Source organism: Anser cygnoides, chromosome 10 (assembly GCF_040182565.1).
Source record: "Anser cygnoides isolate HZ-2024a breed goose chromosome 10, Taihu_goose_T2T_genome, whole genome shotgun sequence".
NCBI lineage: Eukaryota > Metazoa > Chordata > Aves > Anseriformes > Anatidae > Anser > Anser cygnoides.
This window is the reverse complement of record NC_089882.1, coordinates 16,764,609-16,792,345: the sequence shown is the minus strand read 5'-3', so window position 1 is coordinate 16,792,345 and position 27,737 is coordinate 16,764,609. Positions and strand designations below refer to the sequence as shown.

Genomic DNA, 27,737 nt, shown 5'->3' with positions numbered 1-27,737 from the left:
ATTATTCCAGACTGACACAAACATTACTTTTCAGGAGCCCTGCACCAGAAGGGCAGTAGCAGATACTAGAAGAGAAGCAATGCTTCACGGCCACCCCGAGGTGGGCATGGTGCCACAGGAACTGCAAAGATTTTGTTCCTGCCAGACTTCCTGGCCTGTTTTGCCAACATCAGAGATTCCTCTCAAATACCCAAATATTGATATTTATGCAAATATAACAAGTTGCAATATAAACTTTTGAAGTTTGCTCATGTGTGTTTCAGAATCAATAAAAAGCATTTTTGCTTTGAAACTTCCATCTCAAGCACCAGAAAGAAAACCCACCTTTCAAGTAAATATCATTCAAATCACAATAGTACATGCAGTGTGAAACCTGTGACATTGTAAGGCAGCAAGTACAGTATAGGTGTGCAGATTAGCTTGTAAGACCAAGATTTTGTAGTAAAAGCGCTGACAGACCCTTAAGTATTATAGTGCCTCCTGGCAGTGCTATAATTAGATTGAACATAACTATTAGTCATCTTAATTAGTATACACATTCCTTGTTTAGCACAATAAAAGTTACAAAGCAAGGATGCCACTTAATTAGGTGACCTGGGAATTGATACCTATCTATATTTCTTTTTCTTTTTTTTTTATTGTGTCCTTACTGAGATTAAATCTAATATTTATAACTAAGTCCAGGTATTTATAGGTACACCTGTACATAAAATCACTTGTTAAATTAATATATATATATATATATATAAAATACCTCAAGGACCTCTGAAGTTATGCTAACAGTTCATTCGGAAACATATTCCAAGGAAAGAAATATATCGTAATTTTAGGAACTCAGGGTTGATTGCATATTCTAATAACTGTCTTATATACTATAAATCTAAAATAAAAGAAAATGCGCTCAGTTAAATTCCCATCACCCTTCCAGTTCTCTGGATGATGCCTCACTGTTTCCCTCGTGCAGTGCTTGGACGTGTTTAAAACCTCTGCCATGGGGACTGCCTAGTAGCTCCACTGTTGTGGGGAGAGGAAGGCAGTGTCAGGTCAGAAGTCCCACTGAGCTTCACCTAATCCCACAAGTGCAATATCTATCCACATTTAATACAACAAATATTTAAAACTACGTTACAGGTGCTGATAACACCAAGCTCGGCACCTGCAGCTCAGGACCAGTCTGCGTATTCATCCATCAGTGCTCCCACATCATTACTCAGTTTTAGGGTATGTACAAAGCAGGCGCATTTGCTCTACAGCCAGCAGAAAGGAGGTGGGGTTGAAGTATCAGAAGAAAGCAGACCGTTTCATGAGCATGACAAGATAAGACTTGTAGTGAAAACAAATTCCTACCTGCTCAGAGCTTGAGCTATAACTTCTGCTCTGCCGTGACTTGGAATTCACCTGCACTTGCTTCTTTTAGGTTCTTTGCCTTCTCCACACTTGTTACAGAAGATTTCCTTAGAAGGCTGGAAAATTACTCAGGGTTACTTCACTATTTACTACTGCACAGACACTTGCCACCATACAGAAGGATGCATCAACCTAATAATCTTTGACTGAGGTAGTTTTCATTTTGAGGATCTAACAGAACTTATAAAAAGGCTGGCAATACATATCATAGGAAAGTACAAAGGAAAACACCACTTTAAATAATGGTTGTCAATGATTTAAGATGATAACACTCACCACATTTAGCACAGTTATTCAGTTACTTGAATACAATTTCCAGAAAATTTCCACTTTTTTTCCTTTCTTTTTTTTTTTTTCAAGAGCAGAACTACGTAACTTTGTACTTATTTTAGAGAAGTGTTTTTAAGTATGAATGTCACCAATCACATTTTAAACCAGTGGGAACTTGGCATCAGTAATCCCAGTACGATAAAACCCTCTTGTACTTCACAAGCACCCTAATTTTTGTCGTGCTGGCAAGCCACAGAGTGCATCTGGCAAGCAGCCTGGGTACTTGGGTTTGATTTTGAGTCTCTGTCTTCACCTCAGAAAGTGACAGAGCAAGGTGGTCGATACACGTTCCCACTTCCCAGGTCTACCGCAGAGTTATTTATCTGTGGCTTACTGAAACTAGTTGCCTAAAATTGGAGCAGATGTTAGTGCTGTAGCATCAGACAAGGATGCTGCAGAATTGCTAATGATGTTTAACAATTTTAATTGCACTAGTTGCATACAAGCATTCCTTGAAAAGAAAACATGCCCGCTTGGCCATACACAGACACACCCTGTACAGTCGGGGACACAGAATAGAGCAAGCAGCTGGCAGGCTCCAGCACGTGCCTGTAACCGTACAAAGGCAGTCCTGCCACCCTATGTTTAAGCTCTGAGTGAGCAGGGAGCCTTTCAGCGCACCCAGGCCACGCTATCACATACCATAAACAGCTTAGAAGTGATACAACGGCATTCTGCAATAAAGCTGCTGCTCAGAACAAGAGCCCACAAGAAAAATAAAGACAAAACAAAAATGTCATGACATTTGGTACAGAAACCAAACGTACTTTCTTGCCAGCTACCCGCTGACATTGCCAGACTTCAGCGTCCTCCCTCCAGCCCAGAAAGCCCACCACAGCAGTTAGCAATCTGTTCACACCGTCATTAAGCCGATTATCCCTTAGTGATGGAAAAGTCTCTACAAATGCCACAGTGCCACTGCTCTGTGACAAATTCTATTCCTTCTAAGGGGAGAGCATGTAATATTTACTATCCCAAGATTAATTTGAATTTAAAGAAAAAAGAATTAATGAAGAAATTTGCTTCTGTGGGCAGACCATGGTAAATATCAATATGTTTCATCAAAGCTCTTCTTTCATTAGTTCTAGGCCAATTATAGCAACCATTTCTTCTCCTGGATAATTCTTCAAGCTATTAAAAAACTGTGGAAAAACTGAAATGCTCTCTCATTTTCTCATTGCAAAAACCTTTCAAATGATAATTATTAAAGATATGGGGAGAATAGGAGGGTTATTGCTTGCCACAGATGAAGTGTCTTGCCAAAAAATGTGGAAGGGTTGATATTTAATGCACCCAGCAATAGAAAACAAAATAACATAACTCATGTATAAAATTTTAAAAAACAACAATAGAGGTTTAGGAAGTGATTTTTCTTACCATGACTGGTTTCTGGTTTCTTCTACTTCACCACACTGGAAGTGTTCAGACCACAGGCCCCCTGTAAATCTTTTCTGATACTTCAAAGAAAATCTTTCAGGGATGTGGCTCCAAAGCTCTGGTGTCAGGCTGGTGGTGTCCAAATCCTTTCGACAGGAAGCCCTGTGCTTGTGGACATTTTTCATGCACAGTACACAGCACGAGCAGCTTGCATTATCCCCAAATAGCCAGGCACTTCTGCTAAAACAGTCTGGAAATGTAAACACATAATGCTTGCAGATAAAATGATGGTACTGGGCTTCAACTTTGGCACACACAGAAATCGAAATGGGCATCATCTATCTGATCTGATGGAATACCACAAGTCAGTCTGTATTGTATCGTATTTGCCAGATTGCTTTCATAAATGATAGTTTGATAAAACAAAATGAAACAAATGAAAGGACAAGGTTCAGGACAAACCCACCATGCCACAGAGAAGAACCATTTGCGTAGACTGAAAGGGTCTCAACTGATCAACACAATACCCAGAAAGCATTCACTTCATTTTCTTTTTCTAGTTTAACATAATTCTTGTTACTTTAAAATGTCATCTGTAGGCAGTGCAGGAAAGTTATCTTATTATGTTCACTGAGAACAACGTCCAATTTCTTCAGACAGAAATGTTAGATAGCAGGGCTGTTGCCACCATGTCGCTCACAGGTGCCCTCACCACCAGTACCTCCATAGACAGGGACGTGAACAGTCAAGGTACAGCTACAGCCTCAAATACAAAAACAGACCTGGCAGCTGGGCCAGCAAAAGGCAACAAAGAGGGAGGGCAGGTGCTTAACAGGGGTGATCACAGAAGGCATCCTTGGAGGCACTGCTTTTCCATGCAGCTTTCCATGGCGTTCAAACAGCAGTGCACCTTTTAGTCCAGGCTGACAAACCATGTGCACAATGCAAGAGGAACGGCATCAGGGCCTTAAGTTCCTTGGGCTGCCTCTCTTTTTAAAGCAGAAGGGTACGTGGGATCCCAGGGAGATGAAGCACCTCATTCGTTGCTTGGTAGTAGCCACTGCTGTGACGAGGTGTGACAACATACCGCTGATTACCAATTTCCCTGAAAAAGCCAAGGAGAACTGAGTCAAAGGCACATTACAGACAGGTGGATCATCAGATACAAGACCTTCCGGAAGACTGCAGGAAAGTATTTAATAGATGCATTCAGGCCAGAATCAGTTTTATGTCTCATTTAAACAAGAGTTTTCTTCACCACCATTCAATTCTCCTCCCCCAGCTCCCAGACAATTTCAGTTTAAGATCAGCATTCATGTCAGGACACCAGACAAAGTAATTCACCTGCACCAAACAGCAGCACAACCTTGATCTGAATTTGGATACAGGGAAAATGGTATCAGACAGAGGCCACATCTCACTGCTGCAAACAATTGCACTGCAGCACAGGCACATACTGCTAGAGGGAAAACCTACATGCTTCTCTGCTGCCCACAGTAAAATTGTGCTTACAACAATATAATAAATCTGCAGCACAGTGTTCGGTGAACTGTGTGCACAAACTTCAATTTAGATGTAGTCCTACTCAGATGCACTGTTTAGCTGCACCCTGCTGTGCCCCACTCTATAAAGCATACATTTCCCATCCTTCAAAAAGTGACTTATAGACCTTTGGTGAAGCTTTTAAAGAATGGCGTCTTCAACCAACTCAGCACAGAAGACATAAGCATAGAAAAATAGAGATCCTGATTTTCCATTCGGTTACCCAGTGTTGTAATAGTATAATCTCATTTAAATACAAGTAAAAAAGGAATACGACTATTTTATTGTACAGGGCAATTGGGCTCAAAGCTTTAAAAATTTACAGTGCTGAGTCAGTAAGAGACAAAATTACACTGAAACTGTTCTTCAGTAATGATTATAACCTCCTGCAGGATGTTACCACAGAAATGTGCAGACCAAATGACAAGGGAGTACCCAGCCTCCTGAAGATACTGCAAAGATAACACACTCCTTACTCTGCCTTTCCTTCTCTTCCCAGCCTCCCCTCCTCCAAAATCAAAACATTAGTAAGAAAAATACACGTTTGGGGATGAAATTAGGAGCATCTTCAGTCCCTAAGGTTGAAAGTTGAAATTAAGATTTTGCTGAAGGCTGAGACTGCATGCTAAAGAAAGGAAAGAGGACACTGGAAAAAAATTCTTACGGAAAGTCAAAATGGACAAAATAACAAATGCGCAATCTTTCTTCCAGCTGGAGCTACCTGAAACATGACCTTGCAGCATTCAAAATCTTATTTCCTGCCACTTACTATTAAAACAAAAATAAAGAACCCATCTGAACATCCATCAGTAAAAAGAGCCTGTGTCTCCATCTTTTGACTCCCTCCCATCTGACAGTGGTACACCCCAGCAAAATCCCCCTGAGCCTCCTCTTCTCCAGGCTGAACAGTGCCAGCTCTCGGCTTTCTCCCGGAGATATGCTCCAGTCTCAAGCGTTCCTTTGCTGGACTCTCTCGAGTGCGGCCACTCCCTCTCGCAGCACGGAGCCCAGCACCGCGCTCAGCTCTCCAGGTGCGTCTCACCAGCACTCACCGCAGGAAGGATCCCTCCTGATGCAGCCTGCGTACCGTCAGCCTGGTTTTGCTGCAAGGGCAATTTCTGGCCCAGGGTCTGTTCTGTCACATCGCTTCTCAGCTGGCCAGCTGGCTGTCCCTGAGGTTCCTCTGCAGGGGCACCGCTTGGCACTTCCCCTCGTGGATCTGCAGGATGTTCCTGGCAGCCCATGACTCCAGCCTGCCCAGGTCCCTCTGGATGGCAGTACCACCTCCTGGACCCCACTGCTGTCTACAACTACCTGAAAGGAGGCTGCAGTGAGGAGGGTGTCAGTCTCTTTTCACAAGTGACAAGTGATGCGAGGAAATGGTCTCAAGTTGGGACATGGTTTAGTGATGGGATTCAGCACGTCAGGCTGATGGTTGGACCTGATGGTCTTGAGGGTCTTTTCCAACTTCATTGATTCTATGATTCTAATAGTAGCTTCTTTAGGTCACATCCTTCTGGGAGGACGAGCTCCAAATGTTGGAGCAGATTCTTCTGCAGCCCATGAGGAGACCACAGTGGAGCAGCTACCCCCATGGCAGCCCATGCTGGAGGAGGTTTATCCTGAAGGGCTGCAGCCTGTGGGAAGGGCCCAGAGTGGAGCAGGGTGTGAGTAATAAGAGGATGGTAAGAAAAGAGAAATTACTATTGTGACTGACCACAGGCCCCATTCACCAATGACCTGTGCTACTCAGGGCAGGGATGTAAAGAACTCTATTTTTAATTGGCAATAAATTTATTATCCCCAGGTCAAGTCTGTTTTGCCTACTACAGTAAATGGCAAGTGATCTCCCCATCTTCATCTCAACCCACCAGTTTTTCCATCTTATTTTCTTCCGATCCTGTTGAGGAGTGAAAGGTAAGCTGGGTGGGCAGCTGGCCAGAGTCAGCTCATTCCCACCTACCAAAAGCCCTTCATATTTTAAATTCTTTCCAAGGTATTTTTTGATTAAAATTAATATATGAACTTATTAAATTCTGTAAATTACTATAAACATTTGAATTCTACAGAAATAATAAATACAGATCATCCCCCTTACGTCAGGGGAAAAATGATGCTCAAAAGGGAAAAATCAGTTTTTTAGTAGTATACTGTTTTAGTGCTTATTATCACCTCACTTCAACTTCACATGTAGTTCCAGGTAGACTCCAGTCTTAAAATTCTGGCATCTGAAATAGAGAGAAAGAAGAGGTTAATTTGTTATGAAAGCAGACACTGTCCTGAAACAAAACTTTAAGTACAGAAAGCGTTAGCTTTCATCTTTACCAAGAAAAGTATATTGCTGCTGGGGAGAATTGAATAAACATTGTAGATTCTGCCTTTCCCTTGGACATACATGCACTTATTTTTAAAATATAGGGCTGAAGGATTTTACCCTAAGAAAAGTTTATTCATAATAAATAAAAGAAAAATAGTTTTGAGCTGAACTGCCCTGCAAATTAGAGCTTCACTTCAGCTTTTTCCATTTTATGAGTCAAGCCTTTTGCTTTTATTAAGGCAGTTGAAATTTCAATTTACTTGTGACTGAATATAGTCCTCCGTTCAACCCACAAAAAATGTTTGATTTATTGCAATGTTTCGGTTTCAGATCATTCCAAGCTAATATTTGTTCAGCTCAGCTAAACTGAAAACCAGAAGCATATCTGTATTTATATACAGTAGAATAATTTCTTCCATCCTTGTATAAGTGTCAGCCCAATCAGGTCACTGGTAGGAAATGTTGACTGGTAGAAACACAAAGCTTTCCCTTTATGAAAAATGACTGACCTTGCTTTAAAGCAATTTAGTTTGTGTCAACATTGCTTTTCTCATTAAATATTAGGCTCTAAGTGGCATATCCATTTGTCTTTAGTACAGACAAGAGCTTTCCAGGCAAATCCTGGAATGCTATTTTTAGGCATCTCGTAACAATAATATGTTCAAAACAATGCTTGGGGTATGTTTACAACAATTATTCCTTGTCTACTCTCTTGTAGTGGTCAACTCCAGAGAGAGTTCACTCTCTCTATTAGATATCCTTTCTGCATCCAAGTAATTGTGCAGTATCAAATAAAAGTAAACCTTGGTAGCACTTGGCTGGCTTTAAAAAAACACCATTGCAACAAGTTCATTAAATACACACAGCCACTCCTCCCAGTTTAGTGTCATCAACAAACTTGCTGACGGCACACTCCATTAAGTCATCCAAGTATTGCAGATAACAAAGGTAATTTCATCTGTCAGAATCAAACCACCTGCGGGCAAGAAATATTCTGTTCACTTGTGTTATCATATTTTTCTTCTTCTTTTAGTTATAGTCATTTTGAATAATTTCACGCTGCTTTGTATACAGGCTCTCAGGTTCTCAGTGCAGATCTCCAGGTGGTGTGTATTACATTAAGTCTTTTAGTATTCTGAATAACTCCTTTGAACTTGCTGTAGTGATTACGTAGTTTTCAGCAAACTCACTCCCCTGGAATTAAACATTAAAAAGATGCCAAATGAGCCCGAAATAATCAAACGACCATGCTCAAATACATACTTCTGCCATCCACATTACTAGACCAAGTATCTAAATACCTTTGCTCAGCATATTGGTTACTAAATGTGTAGTAGAGTCAATGCAGCTTACTCAAATTGTTCTTCAGTGACAAGTCATCTCTACTGGGAAATCATCTGAGGTGTCAGTCATGCTGTAGCATACATACAGCTCAGAGCTTTTTAATGATTTATTAATGTAGTCAATCTGGTAGTGTTTTAGCACTGGTTATCAGAGAGCTGAAGTTAACGGTGTTGATTGTAGAGGATAATATCCTAATGTATCCTTTGCAATGTAATACAGGCTAGACTGGGACTGCTTTGACTAGACCCAAGTCTTGTTTTAACAAGCAGATGTTTGTCTGCATCAAAAGGAGATTTGTCCTCTGCCCTCAACAGACATTATTTACAGGATCCCTTAAAGTTCTTGATCACATCTAGTGCAATGTCACATCACTATCCTTCCTCCAGGTAACGCCGTTAATCAGTATGATGTGATTTGTCATTTCTAGGTTGATGACACACAGCTCTGTGACTTTTCAAAGCCTAGCACTGCATATGCTGTCACACCACTTCAAACAGTGAATTAAAGCAAAACTGCTTTCACTTGAAGTCAGATAAAAGAGAATGTCTGTTAATGGGTCTAGGAACTTCTTAACAAACAGCTCTCTCCCAAACTGAGCTCTGGAAGTGCAAACATCAATTTAAATCCCCGTGTCTGGAGTTAGAGTGTTAAATCTGCATCAGCTGGGTTCAGAAAATCTCAAGACAGCACAACGCTTTTAGGAATATTCTTATTCTTACTCCAATAGGTTACAATCAGCCCCACTAGAAAAAGCAGGGAGATGGCAGAAGAGGAGACAGTTCAACTACCTGCCTTATCCAGACCATAGCCAGAAACGGGAGCAACACTCATCTTGCACATTAATATTCTATATGTTTCTCCAGGGAACCTTATACCTGGATCCTCAGAAGACAAACCAGGCTGAAGCATAGGTGCGTGGCAGCACACAGCACCTCCAGCGCCAGGCGGCAGGGAGGGTTCCTGTGGTTTGTCACGATGTTTCGGTGTGCTTTCCCAGGGAAGCCACGGCTGCAGCAGCCCCTGCACCAGCACGGTGGGCACTGGGTGAGCACTCAGCTGGCAATTTGCGGAGAGGCACGTAGCTGCTCCCTGCCTGCTCCAGCACAGCTGCCCATGGGCCATGCTGCACAAGCAAGTATTGGACCTTGAGGAAGCTTCTGAGCTCCACATGTCCTTGGCAAAAGACAACTTCTGGATATGCCCAGCCATATAACTAAGGAAAGATCACTCTATCTGCTCCTAGCCCCCTCAGTTTGAGCTCTTGTACCGCCATGAGTTATCAGACATAACGTTAACTTGAGAAATTGATCCAAAGTAGCAAACAGTAACAGACAACGCCAACATTAAGACTTTTTCAGCCCTATTCCTAAAACACCACTATTACAATAAACCTCCTTGTTCATAATTTCAACAGCACTATGGCCAAAATGAATACAGGAACAAGACTGTTCCCTAAGCCATACAAATTGACTTGTAGAAGAAAAGGTTTGACTCTTCACTGAGATGAAGTAAAAGAATTTGACAAAAGCAACAAGAGCATGGAAAAAAACTCAGGTTTGAACTAACAAGGCAAAAGGAGTTAGTTAGGATAGTGATGTGATTTGCTGATCCAGCCAATGTCAACAAGAATTATTATTTTTTAAATTTGTTTATTTGTCTAAATAATATTTTTTCCTCAGATAAGTCTACAACACTTTCAGGCAGGTCAGGGTTTAAAACAGGAAGATACCAAAGCGATAAATAATTGAAAAGGCTGTTTCTGAGACTGTCAGTACCGATTATACGCCCAAGCAATCTCCTGATAAGCAGGAGTGAAGAGGAGATCAGAATATCTGGCAACATGAAACAAAGTTCTGATTCATTAGAGACTGACAACAAGGCCTAAATATGTTATGTGATATGCATATTATTTATCACATTAATACTAAGTGGAATAGGGAAGTTTCCTGAGACCCGATAATCAAAATCTAGTCCATCAGCTCAAAAAAAGTTATGTGGTTAAGAGATTACTCCTCCTTGGCTGTTTAAAACAAACTGAAAATTATTTAAAAGGTTGCAAAATCCTTATTAATAGGAAAAGTTGATTTTTGTCCAACTCCTTGGAAATTGTACCTAGTTGAATACCTCTTTAATCAAATCATACCAATAGTCAGAAAATTAAAACTGTAGGATACATGTTGTTTCTAATCTTGGATATGTTAAATATCAGTATGAAAGTTATGTTTCCCGGGCTGAAGTCAGAACACTTAAAAGGACAAAATAAGTAACCATATCAGAAAAGAAATGAGAAAACTTTAATTAAGAGGCACTGAAGGCCTAGACTGGTTCTGGATTTTAAAGACAAGAGCCATTTTTCATCTTTAGCCAAAACACTTTAGTACCTTGCACTTGGTTTGCCTGAATACTTAAAAGATAACCAAGAAAAACCCAAAACAATTGTCACTGACCTCTTTGATCTTCAAAAGATGCTATTTGTTATTTCTAAACCCATGAAAAGCTTGTTGACAAAGGCATCAGTACTTACTGAATAGAGGGGGCTACTTGTGCTTCCCAGTTTTTCTACCCACCACAAGTAGAGGTGCTTTAAAGAAATCCCTGGGCTGATTGATACACTGCACAACTACAAAGGGGAAAAAATAGTAAGTTTTTATCTTTGCAATGTTCAGCCTAAGGTTTGTAAGGCCTTGGTACAAGCGTCAAATCCACTCCGGCTGTGTACGTGTGCGCGCCAGTTCTTTAACACAGCAGGAATCGCATGACCAAAATTCCGCATCTGCTATTGCTGAACCTCTACTACTTTCAAAAGCATTAAATTATCCCTCCCAAAAAAACAGAGTACATAAGAACAGAGACATACTTTCATGTAACAATATAAGCTGCTTGCCAACAATACTAGAAAGTGAAGACTTTGTTCCAAAATGGCTTTAAAAAGCATGAATTTCTATAATTAACAGATTATACACTATAAATATCACAGCAATAATCCACATTCTCATAATGATATATACCTGTTTTGAGAGTATTAAGGTCAGTTTATTGGGATGAACTTCAGATCTTCAGTAAGTTTCTGTCTTCCATGTAGGCAATGAACAGAAACAAAACAAATTCTGTAGGAAAAAAAAAAAAGAAAATAATTTGCAGTGATGTTTCTGCTATGGGAATTGTCTATAGTCTACAGCATACAGAAGCAAGCAACCAGTTGAAGCAGCTCTTATAGAGGTCATTTGGCAAACAGAAGCAAAAACACTGCAGGGCATTAGGGCTCTGCTCCTTTTGGACTAAGAATGGGAAAAAGGTGACTTATTCTGAGACCTATTCAATTTAGAAGGTTACATTTTTAGAACTGGAGGCGCTGTAATCCTTGAACTGTAAAAACAATCACTTTTTCAAAATTAGAAGATATAATCTCTTCGCAATACCATAACACTAGTCAGTTCTAATTGAATTTAATTGTTCTCCTTTGTTGCTACAGTTGTTCACATTTTTATATGAGTATTAAAATAGATGTAAAAGTTGCAAATCTGAAGTTGTGGGATGATGTTCACTGTTGAATACACATCCCGTTTTTTCTACGTATTTTGATCTCAATATTGAAATTTCATGAAAGCATGATGGAATGCTATACTGAGGCTTGTGATTCAGGCCCTGAGACTGATTTATATTGCATCAAAAGGAAATACGAGCCAGACAAAACTTTGATGTGGGTATTTTTTCACTCAAACCTAATGGGCTTTGTCCCCTAGTGGAAACATTGGTGCTGCAGGAACATACAGAGAGGATGCAGGACTTTCTGGACTTTCAGGACTTGAGCAAACCCAATGCAACATTGAAATTAGCTCTGCTTTGTGCAGAGGAGGTGACCAACTATCTCCTGGGGGTCCCTTCCAACCTCAACTATTCTTCCATTCTATGATTTTGTTGTGTATTAGAGGTTTAAAACTGCAGCTTACACTTGCGTCAGATCATGATGCATAAGTCTTCAGGGCTGTTGTTTTATGTTACTAGTTGAACTCCAGCACTGCATAGACCATAGTTCTTCTAACGTCAGCATAGCAAGTCATTCTGAATTCATACTTGCTTCAAAAGATTAACCATCTACACAAAGACTTCATATTCCCCTTTTTTTTTTTGTACCAGCGGAACTGAATACCTCTTGCTTTGTGAACAGGGTTTTGAAGAGTTGAACCCAGAATTAGCTGAAGGTTATGCTTGCGGCTGGATGGCAGAAGTAGAGAAACAGGAAAGGAAGGTCAGATTATTCCAACAGTATCAGTAATATCACACATCTACAAAAAAAGGAAAGCTTCTGCAATGATAATGTGCTATCCAAAAACTCTCCTGAAATTCAACTGTGATTCAGCAAGAGTAATTCAGGTCACAGTTTAAGCTTTTTGCATAATTAGTTTACATTTAATCAGACTGCTGGTATGTAAACATAATTACCATTCTCAGACCTTTAATTGAAATTGCCATAGCACTGCTACTAGCTACTTCTCCAAATCTGCTGAAATGGATTTCTGTTTCATGGACGCTAAGTGGGCACGACAGTTTTTTCAAGACTCTGCCACGCACCAGACTAATCCATGCTGTGCACGACTCTTCCCAGTTACACTGGTGAAACCAGACAAAAACCCCACACCGCATTTCTAATCGTACATGTAATGAATTAAGTTAAACTGATGTTAATCACGCCAAATACATTTAAGCTAATGCATTACCACCAAACTCATGACAAAGTTTCTAATCATGCCAGCAAAGCTTATCTCTAATGGGATAAATCTACACAAATTTTGATTTATGTGCAAGGGTGTCAAAAACACTTGTGATCTTTCACAGGCCTTTGTCTTCTTGAAGAAGCTTACAATTCACCTGCCCAGTCAGAAAACGAAACATTTTCATGAACATGCACAGTCTTTTTTACAATTAAAATGCCTTCACCTAAGCCTCAGAAAATATCAGCTGAAGTATTTAGAAATAGAATTTAAAACCAGTTTCTTCCTCTTAAATGTGCATTAACTTCGCATCCATTAAAAAGAGCAGGAGGAGAGCAGCTTTACACGTCCACTTCTCACAGGGCTGCTGTTAGGACGCCTTGGGTCATCCCAACTCCATCACCATTGTCTCTGGTTCTGAACCGCTCCCAAACAAAGGCTGTTGAATATTCTTCTATGACTAGGCATTTCTTTATTTTTTAATGCTCTCATTTATATTTTCTTTTTGATAAGCTCAAGGGGCACCAGCAGCAAAAACTGAGCTGGTACTGAACATGCTGGTCTCTCCCTCCAGCATGGATGACACAATTGCCAAGGGCAAGTGGAAAAGTGACAGGTAACTTCACTAATGCCAGCTCAGGATGCAATACGTTGGCAACAGCCTTTTTTTTTTCTTCCCCCTTTTTTCCCTCCTTTTTTCCCTCCTTTTTCTTTTTTTCCCCTTTAGCTCCTCTTGTGTGCTTGGCAAGTCCAAGCTTGATTCTATTTTATGGGGATGTGCAGTGAATGCAATTACACCAACAGCTGCTCAGTATTTGATGAGCAGCAGCCAAAGTCAGCCAGAAGGGTCAAGACAGCATGGAGCTGGGGGGAGATAATGTACACTTGCAAATTTTACCTTTTTTTTTTTTTTTCCTAATTCTCCAACAAGTTTAAATTACTTTCAATGAAACATTAACTGAAGATTTGACAAATGACCCCCTGAGACTTAAAGTTTCACAGGGAACTTGCAGTGAAATTAATTTAATAGGCAAATTTTCAGCACGCAGTTTTTCCTGTTAAACCAAAATCTTTTTACCACTTAATTTCTCACTTAATATTATCTAATTATGTCATACTTGAATCATTTCCCCTGTGCAAGTAATGCCAATTATTTACTCCCTCTTACTTATTAATGTCAGAATGTGTCTGCCCCAATTCCTTCTTGAAAACTAAATATCCTTTGAAAGGTATCTCCAAGATCTTGCCTAGTACCAATAAAATTGTAGACTTTTTTTCTCATTAAACACATTCAAAATGTTTTGCTTTGTGCTGCACTAGTTTAACTTCTAGTGTGTTTTCCTCCCAAAATAAAAATTTTGAATGATGGAAGCAAGTATAGCCTCATAGATATTTCCAAAAAAAAAAAAAAATTACTTCACTGTTGTGCCGGGCCTGCCTCGAGTATACTTGTGAACATTTATAAGTCTATCCAGAAATCACAGATGGAGAAACAATACTTTGTAAAATGATGCTCCAACTGTGCAGCTCAAGGAGTTTTCAGTACTCTCTTAATAACATTGCTTCTGGAAACAGGCAGTTGTATAAAAAGGAAAACAAGCCTAAAAGTAACTGTTTGATAATTTCATAAATCAACTACGCAGAATCCACAGTCAAAAATGCCTAATTTAGGTAAGGAACTCAAATAAAGAGCATGGTCCCATATTAAGTGATGAAATCATCTGCACCCTTAAAGGTTTCCCAGGGATCAGAAGGCAGCAAAAGCCTTTCACATGCAGCAGAAAGGGTCTCACATCGCTAACATCTATTTCCAGTCTGGCCCAAGGCAACAATGATTAAAAATCTGTGACAAGTTCTCCTGGATCAGTGGCAGTTAAGAACACCAAATGCCAGGACAGCGCCAAGAAAGCCAGCTTTGGGTTTCAACAAGAACACAAGTAGCTCCCAGCCACTACGGAGAGGTTTGTCAGGTTTGTCACCTCTTCATCTAAATCCTAAATACAAAGCTGTACAGCTTTCTGAAGATTCAGCCTATCGCCCTCATTCAGATGCACAGGAGATGAGAAGAACAAAAGCTAGTGTGCAGACCCGCAACCTAGCTGCTGCAGCAGCTCTCACAGCAGTAAGAAGCTAGGCTGTTGCAGAGAGGATTTATTGGATTACTAAATGAATGAATCCATTTCCTCTAGTCCTCTGACCTGGGAACTAACCACAAAGTCTTGCTTGCTAACGAAGCCAAAGATTTTCCCATGACATAGCCTGAACTTTGCATGTACGTACAAGGAAGGGATCACCCTAACTTCTGTAGGGGTTGCCATAAACAAGGAGCTTCCTAATAGTTTCACAACTACAAATACAGACGCTGTAATCTCTTCCTTTTTCTTGGCAGAACAGCAACCCAGCACTCCAATAACAGCACCTAAAGAGTCAAGCCCTCCGATGCGCGTTTGGCACCATTCAGAAGAATAAGGCTAGAGAATGTGCTCCTGTGCAATTTCATTAATCAGCCATCTCTGTTCAAACATCTGTGCCCTGGCCGACCCACTTAAAAACCTGAATTAAATAACTGAGCTTCTTCCTTTTGAAAGGATAATCTTGTATTCTGTACTTGCACTCTTCCTGTAACACTACCACAACAAGTACCAGTTAGTTATTATAATAAGCCTTCCAACTCCTCATGCTAGCAATAATCATCCTTGAATGTTATGTTCCTTACAGTGCACGTTTTACCATTGTTTAATGTAAACTCACTGTCTGGGAAAATTCATCAGACTACAAAATGAGCCGAGTTGTAGGTTATTCCAAGAGGAAAGCAAAGGTAATCTCATTGCAGTGCTGATGGCTGTGAGCAAGCTGCAGGCCTCGCTTGTCTATTTTGGCTTTAAAAATATTAATGTCTGAGTCTTCTACCGCAGTGGATGAAGGTGGGTTTTGCATTAGCACAGCATCCAAAACCTTGCTGAGGTCCAAATGGGGGGGGGGGGTGGTGCTACAGAGCGCTACCTCCAATTTCTTTCACCAAGGTTCGCAGAGCATTTTCCTATTTTCTATTACAAGAACAGTGATTGCTTCTGCAGGCAATTACCTGCGTTAAGAGGGAGCAATAGCTGCAGAAATGCATCACTTGATGTTATAACGCATCATAATTAGGTTTTCAGCCCTAATCACCAAGAAGGATATAAACTTTCCTTGCAACTCATAAGCGCCGCTATCAACGAGCAGCATTTTGTTGCATAAGCAATTCAAGTGATTGACACTTTTTTGTGGAGCGGAATTGCATACATAAGTCCATATAAGGGGACGTGAATTTACTGAATTTGGTGCTGGAGAGCACTGCATTGTTAGGCCAACAAGTAGCACAATTGGGCTAATGATGGCCAGTCAACAGATGTCTTATCCCACTATGTTCAGGACAAAAATTTCTCTAAGATTAATCCACCAATACCTCGTGTTTGCTTCATACATGCCTTCATTCTTTTAGGGGAAGCCAAGAGGTCAAAGAAACCAAAATCTGTATTTTAATTGTGTGAATGTACAAACATTTGAAAAAATCATCTCTCTTGCTAATAAGAATGATAAGAAAACCTGCAATTTTAGAAGATAGTCTGCAATTTTTAAATGTTGCAGATTTTATTACAATTCAAAAGAATAAAAACATTTCCCACGATGTTTAACAATTCTTCTGGGGGTATTTGTTTTGATTGCCACTCGTTTCAACAATGTAACAACATAAACATACACAATAAACTTGTCTTGGAATAAATTTCCCACAATGGCCATTATGAAAATGATCAAACACAATGTTTCAAGCTTCATCACCAGATTTTTTCACTTTTCCTTCAACTGACAATCTACTGAAACAGAGAGATTCATGAAGAAAAGTTGTGTTTCAGCAACATAATTTTTTTCCAGTGGAAAAGCACAGAAGTTATACTAGCTCTCCCTAGAGGCCAGATGGGATGCACTCCAGAAAAAAGTTTTCACTAATGCTAGGGAAACACTTAACTATTCCTGCTCCAGATCTCTTGTTAAATACATCATTAGCACATACTCTAAATAAGAAACTAATCAAGAAATAAAGCTTACAGCATTATTTTTTTCTTTTTGTCTCCCAAAAGCATGTTTAGTCCTAAAGACATGCCAGATTACTGTTGTGGTGGAGGAAAAGTCTTTATGGGCAGAACATCAGCTGACACAGCCGCTGCCAGTGCTCCCTGAGCACAGCCTGGAGGAACGGCCTGGCTGCCTCCCCGCTGCTCCTGCAAGCAGACAAAGTGGCACCAATCAGCAGCAGCTGGGGAAATTCAGAGGGACACCTCTTTTCCTAGGGCTGATGTAAAGGTCAGCTTCAAAGGATCAAGCATTTGTACGTAAAAGAGAGCCACAGCCAGGAACACAGCAAGAAGAGCCAGCAGCAGCAGTGTGTAAGCCCATTTACAGCTTTTGTACTCAGGAGCTATCCTAAAGACCTAGGGACTGAACTCAATATTGTCACCTCTGGTCTCCAGCATTCCCTGCGCAGGGAGCGATCCCCGGCTGTCTCCCAGCTGACAAAACACTGAGCGACGCGGACGTCTTCCCTCCTCCTCCATCAGAGCAGCGTGGGCAACGGTGGGCCTACAGCCGCGGAGCGGTGGTGGTCTGCCAGCTCAGCAGCACTGCGGACATGGGCAGCCAAGGCCCAAGAACAATTTGCTGAAGGTGTAAATTTAACACTGCAGAAGTGAAATCACTGCAGATGCCGAAGCTTCCTTCCTTGTGTGCTCACCCTTTCTGTCTGTCAGCCCCCGATTTAGCTCCTCCGTTGCAGTGACCTATTTAGCTTCACCAGCAGAATTGCGACGATGCTCGGTCTGAAAGGTCAGAGTTCTCCTTTAGGCAGCACACCTCCCCATGCACACACAGGCCCAACCAGACAGGAGAAGCTGGGGCTTTCATTGCAGTGTTGTGAGACACCACGGCTTAAAAGTATCGCTAGAGAAACACTGACATTATCAGAGGGCTAAGGAAGCAAATTGCCAAATAATTGCATCTTTGTCAGGGCCATTTTACTCCTTGCAGGAGTGTTGTAGGTGATAATTGACACTGTCATGATGCAAACAGCAATTGCCTCTGGGCACTAATGTGGAACATGTGCTGCTTTAAGTCATCCCCGACCTGGGGAACTGAGCACAGCAATCTCGCAGCAGCGTGTCGTGCGTTAGTCAGCAGCTCCAGCCCCACGGCTGCTGCGAGCTGGCTGTGGCACAAGGACCTGCTTCCCCATGAGTGCATGGTTTGTTGGTGGGTTTTTTTTGGCAGTCAACTGGTTTTAAAGTCACTAGTCTTATCTAGAGTCATACGGCAGACGAGCATCCAAGCACCCCGATTTTCTCCCATCTCCATACCCTGCGAGACGTGCGGTGAACCACGCTGCCCCAGAGAGGGACGCGCTCGCTGTGTGCACGCCCTGCCGCTGGCATCACTTCTGAGCACCCGAAACTCCTGCAGGTCCACAGGGGAGAGAACGTGCGTGCTCCCATGCAGCCTGCCCAGTGCAGGACTGGGATCATGGGGGATATGAAATCCCCTCGGCTGATGGTAACGGCCCTAGTGAATTCACAGAACTATTAAAGTAGAGCACCTGTATCTTGATTCTGCAAAAAATGTCTGCGTGCTTAAATTCACATGATCAGAAGGGTTCTCATAAGTTGTATCTCTATGAAAGTGTTCCTACAGAGCAACTTTACAGGATTAGAGTTTCAGTTAATTACAGTAGCTCCTCAATGAGCCATTTTTCCAACAGTCATTTGTCTACAATTTGTTAAAATTAGTTTTTTTTTTTTCCTTTCCTTCTCGCACTAGAAGTCAGTGATGATTTGGACAAAGTCAAGCGTCCACAGACACAGAAATACTGCTACCAAAAATGAAATACCATGAAATCCAATGTTAGAAAATGAGAAAAAGAGCTGTTATAGATGTGGTGACTGAAGGAACGAAAGTAAAATAGCTTATACTCCTGTGTATTTAGGGTGAAGTCCAAAAGCTGTCATTTACATTAGACTACTTTATGCTTTCAAAAGGCAAGCATAAACAGAGGAAAAAGGTCCCCACGGAACAGACACTTGTTATTTTAAAAGTCATTCTTAAAGCAAAAGTGCAAAAGAGGAAATCACTACCAGCTATAAATGCTGTCATTGAGAAGAGAAATTTTAAGGACATGAATTACATAGCTACTCTTACTAAAGCTCTGCCTATATTTTTCATGAACATTCGAGCATTCAAGTGTCTGTCAGAAGGATACTTCTAAAAAGCAAGTATTAAGCCTGCATGTTCAGGTATTTCTGAATTTATTAAGTGCCTGTTTAGGAGTTATGTTCATGCAAAGGTGAAAATTAGCCCAGTTGTCTGCCTGAAATACTAATATATTTTTCTGACAAGGAAGTACTTTTTTTATTGCTCTCCTTATTGTACATCAACACAATATACTTGATAAAGGTTACCCCATAGTCTTTAAGGATTAAGAAAAAAGATCACAGAGTGACTTGCGAGTGAACCAAGCTCTGCATTCTTTGCGTGTTCCCAGAATGAGAGCCCAGACCTACAGAGAGATTTTTGTGCAGACCAAGGACACCAGCCACAGCAGCACCCTTCCTCCCACGAGGCTATGCCAGAGAGCCCTTATGGTGCCATGAAATGGCTCCTGCCTCAAAGCAAAGCTCACTTCCCGAGTCAATTGCCTTCATTTATTAATTCAAATCTCTTCTGAGGCTTCCTGCAATTTCTAGCTGTTGTGATTACTCTTGTACTGAAAATAGTCAGTGAGTGAAATGTAAATAGAAAAATGTCTATTACACAACTGTATTGAACTCTCAGATAGTTTCTTAGTATTACCATGCTGTTTAAAATGTGAATAAACAGCCCTGAGGGGAAAGGGTCGTTAGTTACTAATGCACGATGCTATCTAGTTGCTTTCCAAAATTGCTGGCAGACTCTGCAGAAGGTACTCTACAACAAGCAATCATTCAAATCATTCATGCCTTCTGTCTAGCGGTGAAAAGACCATCAATAGCATCTGAAAGCTTTCAACAGAGCTGAAGAATTATTCCCATGGTCACTTCTGCACACCACAGCCCAACTAAAACAATTAGGAATATCAGAGACAATTAAACAAGAATGAGACTGACTGCAAGCAATGACAAGAAAAGCTTCAACTTCCATCTCATCTGCTAAATCGAGACACTTAGCTGGCACCTCTAAAGTATTAGCAGGTGAGAGCCAACAAGAAGTCTGTACAGTGGACTACTGTAGATGCACACACTAGAAAATAGGATTTATAGTGGGAACTCTCAGGTAACCTCATTACGTGACATGACCTGAGTATAACATGGTTGAGAAGTCCGAACACTGAAGGTCACAGCTACAAGTGCAAAAAAAAAAGTAACCTGAACAAAAATCTGAACTATGAGAAATATACCTAATACAAATTAGGCTATGAAAGCTACAAAAAGAACTAGTAAAATAAATAATTTAAATGAATAAATAACAGCTTTTTAAAACTAGAAGGTGTTACTAGTAGCTGTCTTACTTAGAAAGCAAGCTAGTCAAAAAAAAAAAGCTGTTTTTTAATCTAACGCAAAGACAAATAACATTGCTCTGGGAGAAGCAAGTTTTACCAAGCTACATTTCACCAACTGTTTTGCTTGTCATCCACCATGTGAATATTAGATGATCTAACAAATTCAGTTTTAGTTGCCAGATATCTGTTTGTGTGTAAAAAGTAAAACAGCCAGGCATTACAGCATCAACAGCGTATGCGGCTGTTGGAAAATTTCCTTTAGGAAAAGTTTATTATGCAGAGAGTTTAGTCTAGAAAACAAGACATACAGGAGAGGACAACCTAGTTAAGAAACGTTGGTTAGCCTCTCATCATTAATAACAACCTTAAATAACAAAAGGTGAGACAGAAAGAAAGGCTTAACCTCACTTAGTCTGGTAGAGAAAACCAGATTCCATTAAATATTTTAACACTGTTCATGAAAAGGCAGTAAGAGTGGAGTTCATCCTTTTTAAGTACCGAAGCAGGGAATAGGCGGTGAAGTACAGTCATAAGAAAAAAAGGCTGGGTCTACAGAGCAGGGTGCACACTCATCTGCAGAGTTAAGTCAGTTAGCTTTCGAACAGTTAGGTGTGAACTATTAGCTAAAAACAAAGGTCACAGCAGCATACATAATATCATACAAATTTGAACTGCAGAGACTAGACAATGCCCTAGCAGATTCCACACAAGAAATTCAAATTTTATACAGTTTTCAGAAGCTGGTTGGCAGATTTCAATGGCTAGTAGACATGGGATTCATGAAGTCATTCTTCTTCACCAGAAGAGGCCCATTATCTTCTTATTAGTACTACCCTAACATTCCTATCCTGTTTCATTTCCTGGCAAATTTAACAGAAAAGAAAGCACACGAGTAAGACGTGAGCAAAGTCTTACAGGAAGGTTTAGTATGGCAAAGGCATGACAAGCTGCAGAATGTGGTTTAAGATTTGTAGCAAAATAAAACCTATTAATATAGCAGCAAGCACGTTGTTTGTCTTTGTTCTTTATTGCCTAGGACTAAAATCACACTCTACTTGGCAAATGCTTCACATGACTTGGTTAGTGCATTTCTTGCTGTCAGTTTTGTTGCTCCTTGTAGGAATTCTGAAAGATGCTCTGTATAATTGAGTGTATGTTATCCCCCACAATGCATTTGCAGCATTTACACAAATTCACAGCGTGGGATATTATTGTCTCCAGTATGCTAGCACAAACACAGATTCAAATGCCTGTATGCAACGTGATGTAGCAGGAGCACTTGCAGACTGCTATTTTAGGAATAAGAAGTTTAGAGGGAGAGGGAATCTCTCTAATAAAATTGATATAGCTGGAAAAACTTTTGGGGGCACAAACACCCTACTTCAGACAGCTGGAAAACTGAACAGGCTTTCTGAGACACCAGCCCTTTCTTCAGCAGGAAGAAAGTATTAGGTTTTAGAAATGTAAAATATTTCATTTTATCTTGTTCAGGCTAGCAACTTCATAGTTATTTACAGAGCAGGGCAAAAGAGAACTTACTGATGACTCCCAGTAATCCAGTGTTACAGGGTGGGAAAAGAGGACTGTCTACCCTTCCAAGAATGCTTTTGTGTTGTGAAGCTGGCCACAAGTCTCACAAACTCCACAGAACTGAGAAATATGAATAGGAAACACCACCAAAATGCTTCTCTGAGGACTGAGCTGAACCTGTGAAAAAACATTAAATGCTAAAAACCTGGAGGTGCACGTGTCCTACCCTTTGGGAGAGCAGTGACTTACAAGTTTGGTGTTAACTCTCGGTGTCCCAGAACTGAACAGCTGTGAAAACAAAGCTTAAAATTAAGACTGCAGTTGCAACACTCACCCATATTTGCAGCCAGTGCTGAGGTGCCTGTCATGTGAGAGCTGACAGTGGTGCATCATCACACATGCCATAGAAGAGGCATCATTGTTCCTTTCCCAGAACACTAGGAGTTATAATTCCATCAAACCAAACTCGCTTCACTTTCAGTTTGATTTTGCCTCTGCCTTCATCATCCTAAATCAAACAGGAAGGTAAGACTGACAGTCCTTGTGAACATACACAGCAAGGTGCAGCACAGAAATCTCCTTTTGAAGTTTTCAGTGGGCTCATTACAGCAGGAAGCACAGTCCTGATCACATGCCACATTTGAGCATTCCCATCCACAACCGTGGATGCTCTGAAAAGTTTACTGACATGTTTTCATTGTGTAAATGAATTTGTTCTTGAACAAGAAACCTACCCTCTATTGTGCTCTACTCACAAACAGCAGTGAAACATTAATTCCCCTAAAATCATCAGATTTCAGTTTTATGTTAATAAATTGGTTTTAAATGTTCATGTCGAAGTTGCTCTTCTTTTCTCTACGCTAGACTTTCCACAGAGTTCCCACTGATTTATGCACAAAAATGACTAGCTTTCTATTCCGATGAGATATTTTCCATTTCCAGAAGTGAAGGCAAAGCATTCAAGTTGCACTCAAATGGCACTGATTTTATTAAAGCTATTGCTACAGAGTGCAAGACTGGTGAAAGGAGAATAAGACTCAAACTGTTTCAAAATCAAGTAAAAGTTCCTGTACTCACCAGTGCTTGAGGAACTGCATTTGCTATAGAAAGACCAAAAACTATGACTAAGAAACAAAAACAGAACCAGAAGGGAGCGATCTTGTTAAAATTCAAACAATGACAACACACTGAGGGTAGGCCAGAATCTGACACTCCAGCTGTGAATTCCCATCCTCGCTCAGTACTTGGAGCCACATGATGAATCCAGCCAGCTTCCACCACTCACAAGACAATATCTACCCTTGCATCTGACTCAGCAGTTGTGGTCCACTTCAGCACCCAAAGCACCACAGCACTTAAAAGACATAGTTGCAAATTCTGCTGTAACTTACACCAGACCCTGGAGGGACCGGTTGCCCGCTGACCACCAGCTACATTTATGCTGAGTGCCTGGAAAATGGGCTCCTGCTTTAACGTGAACTAGAATTTCAGCACCTTTCACTGTCCTTCTAAACTTGTCACAGTGATTCCTCGAGATTCCTGGCTACAAAAGCAACGCAAAAGGTATTTTGTGACTTCATCATCAGCTTTTTATTGTGGAGATGAGCATATTGGCCAGACAAGAATGCCACAGCTTCACCAACACGCTTCCAGCTCAACAGCCTCCACCTCCCATTTTAGCTGCAGCATGAGATCTCTGGGAGGGCACAACCAGATCAAGACAGGCTGTGGGAAAGCAGCTTGTGCCAGGAGATAATGGACAAAATGATGACTACTACATCAGCACGTAGCCACAAGTTGCTATTTTCTCCAGACACAGTTCTTACTGAGAACAAAGTCACCAACACATTAAAAGCACGAGAGGATGTGATCATTACATTAAAACTGCAGAACTACTTGCTACTTGCTGCTTCTTTTGCTGTATTAGGCTCTTCTCTAAGATAAATATACTAAATTAAAAAATAACTGCAATTACCTTTTGAGTCATCTTTTTCTTTGGGGAACTTTTTTCAAACTTCTATGTAAAAAACCACCTAACATCAGCATGGCTTGTCCTATCCCCATCAGCATTCCTTACATAGGAATACCTGCCCCTGACACCTTCAGCAAAGAAAGCCAGTCAAGAGCAGTCCTTCCTACCTCTAACTTTCCATGCAAGGAGTACAACTTTCTCTACTCCCAGTCTCACATTTTTTGCTCAGCCTTCCAAATTTCTTGGCAAAACTCAGTCATTGCCTAGCTCTCCTGAGCTCACTTGGCTTGCACTAAGTCAGAACGTGGCTAAGACACCGACTTCTCTCTGCAGTCTTTCCTACCTATGCACTGCACCCATCCCAGGAGCAGGTGAAAACACTGCAACGACCAATTACTATAATGAAAACATATTCCAAACATGGTAGAAATGCATGCAGAATAACCAGAATTAAATGAATTAATGTGCTAGGAAGACTAATAAAGTAATTATAACATGAAAAGTATGAAAGGTATAGAGAAAGAAAAAGCTCTGAAGCGGATCTCTGAAGTCTCTATCAGGTGCTAAGAATGAGGAATACCACCAACTGGCCACCGTTGGTAACAGGTACCACGGAACATCTGGAACTCATGGGAACACCTGCATACAAACTCTCATGCTTCAGGAATGATTTAGCAATACACACTGATACTGGGAAATGATTCCCTTTTTTCCCCCATTTTTTTGCTGTTAAGAAAAGTTTACAGCAGAAAAACCCTCTTAGATTAATTGCAGGATTGATCTAATGATTCTCCTATGCAGGTCTCATTGATCAGCTCCGCTAACAACAAGCCCTGTTGACATTTTATAGAACCACCAGAAATACAACAGAAGAGGAATTATGAACCCTCAAGTAAGGGGATTTCATTGTTGTAAACTGTGTGGCCATAAAGAATGAAATGCAGTGGTAAGAAGCAAGCGCTTTTAAATGCAGGACTTGCAGGCCAGATCAGGTCTGGATGGCTCTGGAAACATTATCTGTCAGCACTCATCAACTACACCTTACCTTAAAACACCATTCATGCAGCTGGCAGTTACAGCTGCTCTGGACTAGAAAGGAGGAAGAGGAAAGGAAAGAGCAAGGTATTGCTGCACACTACTGAGAGCATTCTGAAAGATCACACAGTGCACACGCTCTCCTATTTATGTGAGGTTTTTCAAAAAAAAAAATTCGGCAGCTTGAGCTAATTCAACTCCCACAATCCTTGTTTTAAGAGGATTCTTCAGGAGCTATACAGTCTGATTCTACTAAGAAAGTTTAATAAGGCACTTTAAAGATGTGAAATGTAAGCAGAAAAAATTTGCTTGCATTCATTCTGATAGAGCTCCTCCAGAAAAAGCACTGATAATGTGTAATACTGTACAGCTCTCCATTTTAGGTAACACTAAAACTTACAATTTGAGTGTAGGGCTGCTATCGGCATGAGCTCATAGCCATTGCATTGCAAACAGCATAACTGCTTATGCTGACACGTGCTTGCTGTCTTCAGAAGCGTATTGAGTATTATGTATCACGTTGGATTTTGCTACTGTGCTAGTTACTAGCAACCAAAATCTCATGCAGTACAATAGTTGCCAAGGTAACTACTCATCCAGAGGGAAGATGAAATCTTACTACAGTCTGTGCGCTCTCTCATCTAAGAGAACATCTGCCCTAGGTAATTTAGGCACCCTGTAAATCTGAGGGGATCTCCATGCTTTAATATCCTCAACTGAAACCTACCAGTCTGGTGGTTGCTCAGGGAAAGGGCCACTCTGCACAGATTTAGGAATTCTGGATCATCTGCATCACGGAACTTCGGCTCTAACAGAGCTCCCCCTGACCGTGCGAACATTACTTTGCTTCAGCCTGCAGAATGGAAACCAGGATTACCTTGGGGAGGGCAATAAAATTGTCTGATGAAATTTTGAGCATCTGAAGTGCAATGTAAGTTTTTCTTGACAGAATTTTTGAGTTATAATGCACCTGGAACTGTACAAAACAACGTTAACCACTGAATTTCCTGAAAAGAGTGCAGAAGAGGGTCTAAGATTATCTACGTGTCTGTGGAGCAAGGTCCTTTACACACTGCCGGTAACAACCTTCCAAAGGCAACAGGTGCAGCAGCAAATACAAGGGATGTAACACAGTTTTGCAGCCCCTGAGAATCATTCAGGATGTCCTCCTGTCTTATGTTGCTGTCAACTACACTGCAAGCACAGTGCTTATTTTGTCGAAGGCACCTCCATTAGCTTATGTCAAAAGGCATCTCAGCCAAGCAAACAGGTTGAGCAGGAGTTTGTTAGTGCAGAGGTGTGAGTAAGGGCTGCCGAAGCTGAAGTGCATAATCCATAATTTGTATTTGAATAAAAATCTTCAATTTTTAATCTATGTACCAAGAAATCAAATACAGACCTTGAGTACAGAAACGTTTTCCCAATAGCCACAAGGTTTATTGACTGAAGTTAAGCCTTACTCCAGCTCTAAATTGCATAATGTAATGTGCTTGCAAGGGAGACATAACTATTGGTGTTCAAATGGTAACTGCTTTTACAAATTATTAGACTAGCTGCAGGAAACCTGTTTGAAAAAATCCAGCGTTGATCAACAGATTTCTGTCATAACCACTGACAATTCGGTGCAAGAGACTTGAGATAAACGAACATAGGCTGTTCCATACTAATAGTCAGATATGGGATATACAGAGCTGGACAAAGAATTACCCAAGGCTCGAGAACTTGTACAAAAGTATGTGCATACTTCTGTGCTTCCTTAACTATCAAATTATTGGGTATTCTTACTCCTACTCTCCTTTCGTTGCAGTCCCACATAGCAACAAACCAACCAACACTAGTTTTCCATTGCAACAATCCTTAATACGCAGATTGCCTTTTATTTTAAGGACATTATCCCCTCTTGGGGACTTGAACTACTGCATCCTAACAGAGGAAATGAAATAGAAAAATAAGCCAACAAAAAAAAAAATTAAAGCAATCACATAGCAAGGAAGAAAAAAGAAAAAAAAAAGAAAGAACCAAACCCATGTATCCCATCAGGAAGCTAGAAAAAAGCTTAAAATTCAATCCATATACTACACTTCTAAAGGTTCAGAAGTCACAGTTGAGGCTACCGAGTGCTTCCATGAGATCCATTAAGGTTTTTTTATTTTTTTTTTGGCTAAATTTTTTTAGCCAAACAATTCACTCCGTGTTCTTACAAGTGAAAATGTAGCCAGCATTATCACCTGGGTGGAAATTCAGCTTCACCTCAAACCTTCTTCACACTAGAAAACAGAACTTCCACGACTAAAATCCTTCTACTGATAATCTTTAGGATTTGCTGGTAATATGGCTCTACCCACAAGCAATACTTGAGGTTACTGTCAACATTTTGCATAGACTGGCCTAACTTATCCCCTGTTTTCCTCATTCATCTCTTCTATGTTTTTTTAAGGGGACAGATCCAGTAGTCCAGTCTCTGTCAATAGCCCTAGCAAAACTGGGGTGGAATAAGTCTAAAAAAGCTCTAAAGCTGTTGTAATAGAATGAGACAGATTTCATTCTTTATGGCAGGAGAAGTTACATGACACAGCAGATAAAATCCTAAAGAAAATCATATTGTTTAAAATT

General features: G+C 40.7%; 1 long non-coding RNA gene across 21 annotated transcripts in view; it reads right to left on the bottom strand.

The window, feature by feature from the left end:
* LOC106042788 (uncharacterized) overlaps nt 1–25,999 on the bottom strand; it is a 121,033-nt gene extending 95,034 nt beyond the window's left edge. For 17 of the 21 annotated variants that reach the window (XR_010834031.1, XR_010834039.1, XR_010834033.1 and 14 more), the window contains exons 1-9: nt 25,852–25,999; nt 22,452–22,625; nt 11,326–11,424; nt 10,842–10,937; nt 7,950–8,167; nt 6,829–6,884; nt 5,709–6,293; nt 3,115–4,219; nt 1,348–1,463 (exon numbers count right to left, since the gene is read on the bottom strand). This is a non-coding gene — a long non-coding RNA (uncharacterized lncRNA). Of the gene's footprint in view, nt 1–1,347; nt 1,464–3,114; nt 4,220–5,708; nt 6,294–6,828; nt 6,885–7,949; nt 8,168–10,841; nt 10,938–11,325; nt 11,425–12,267; nt 13,052–22,451; nt 22,626–25,851 lie in introns of those variants that run through there. The other 4 variants (XR_010834027.1, XR_010834023.1, XR_010834024.1 and 1 more) reach the window with 4 other exon arrangements.
* Nucleotides 26,000–27,737: the final 1,738 nt, after the last annotated feature.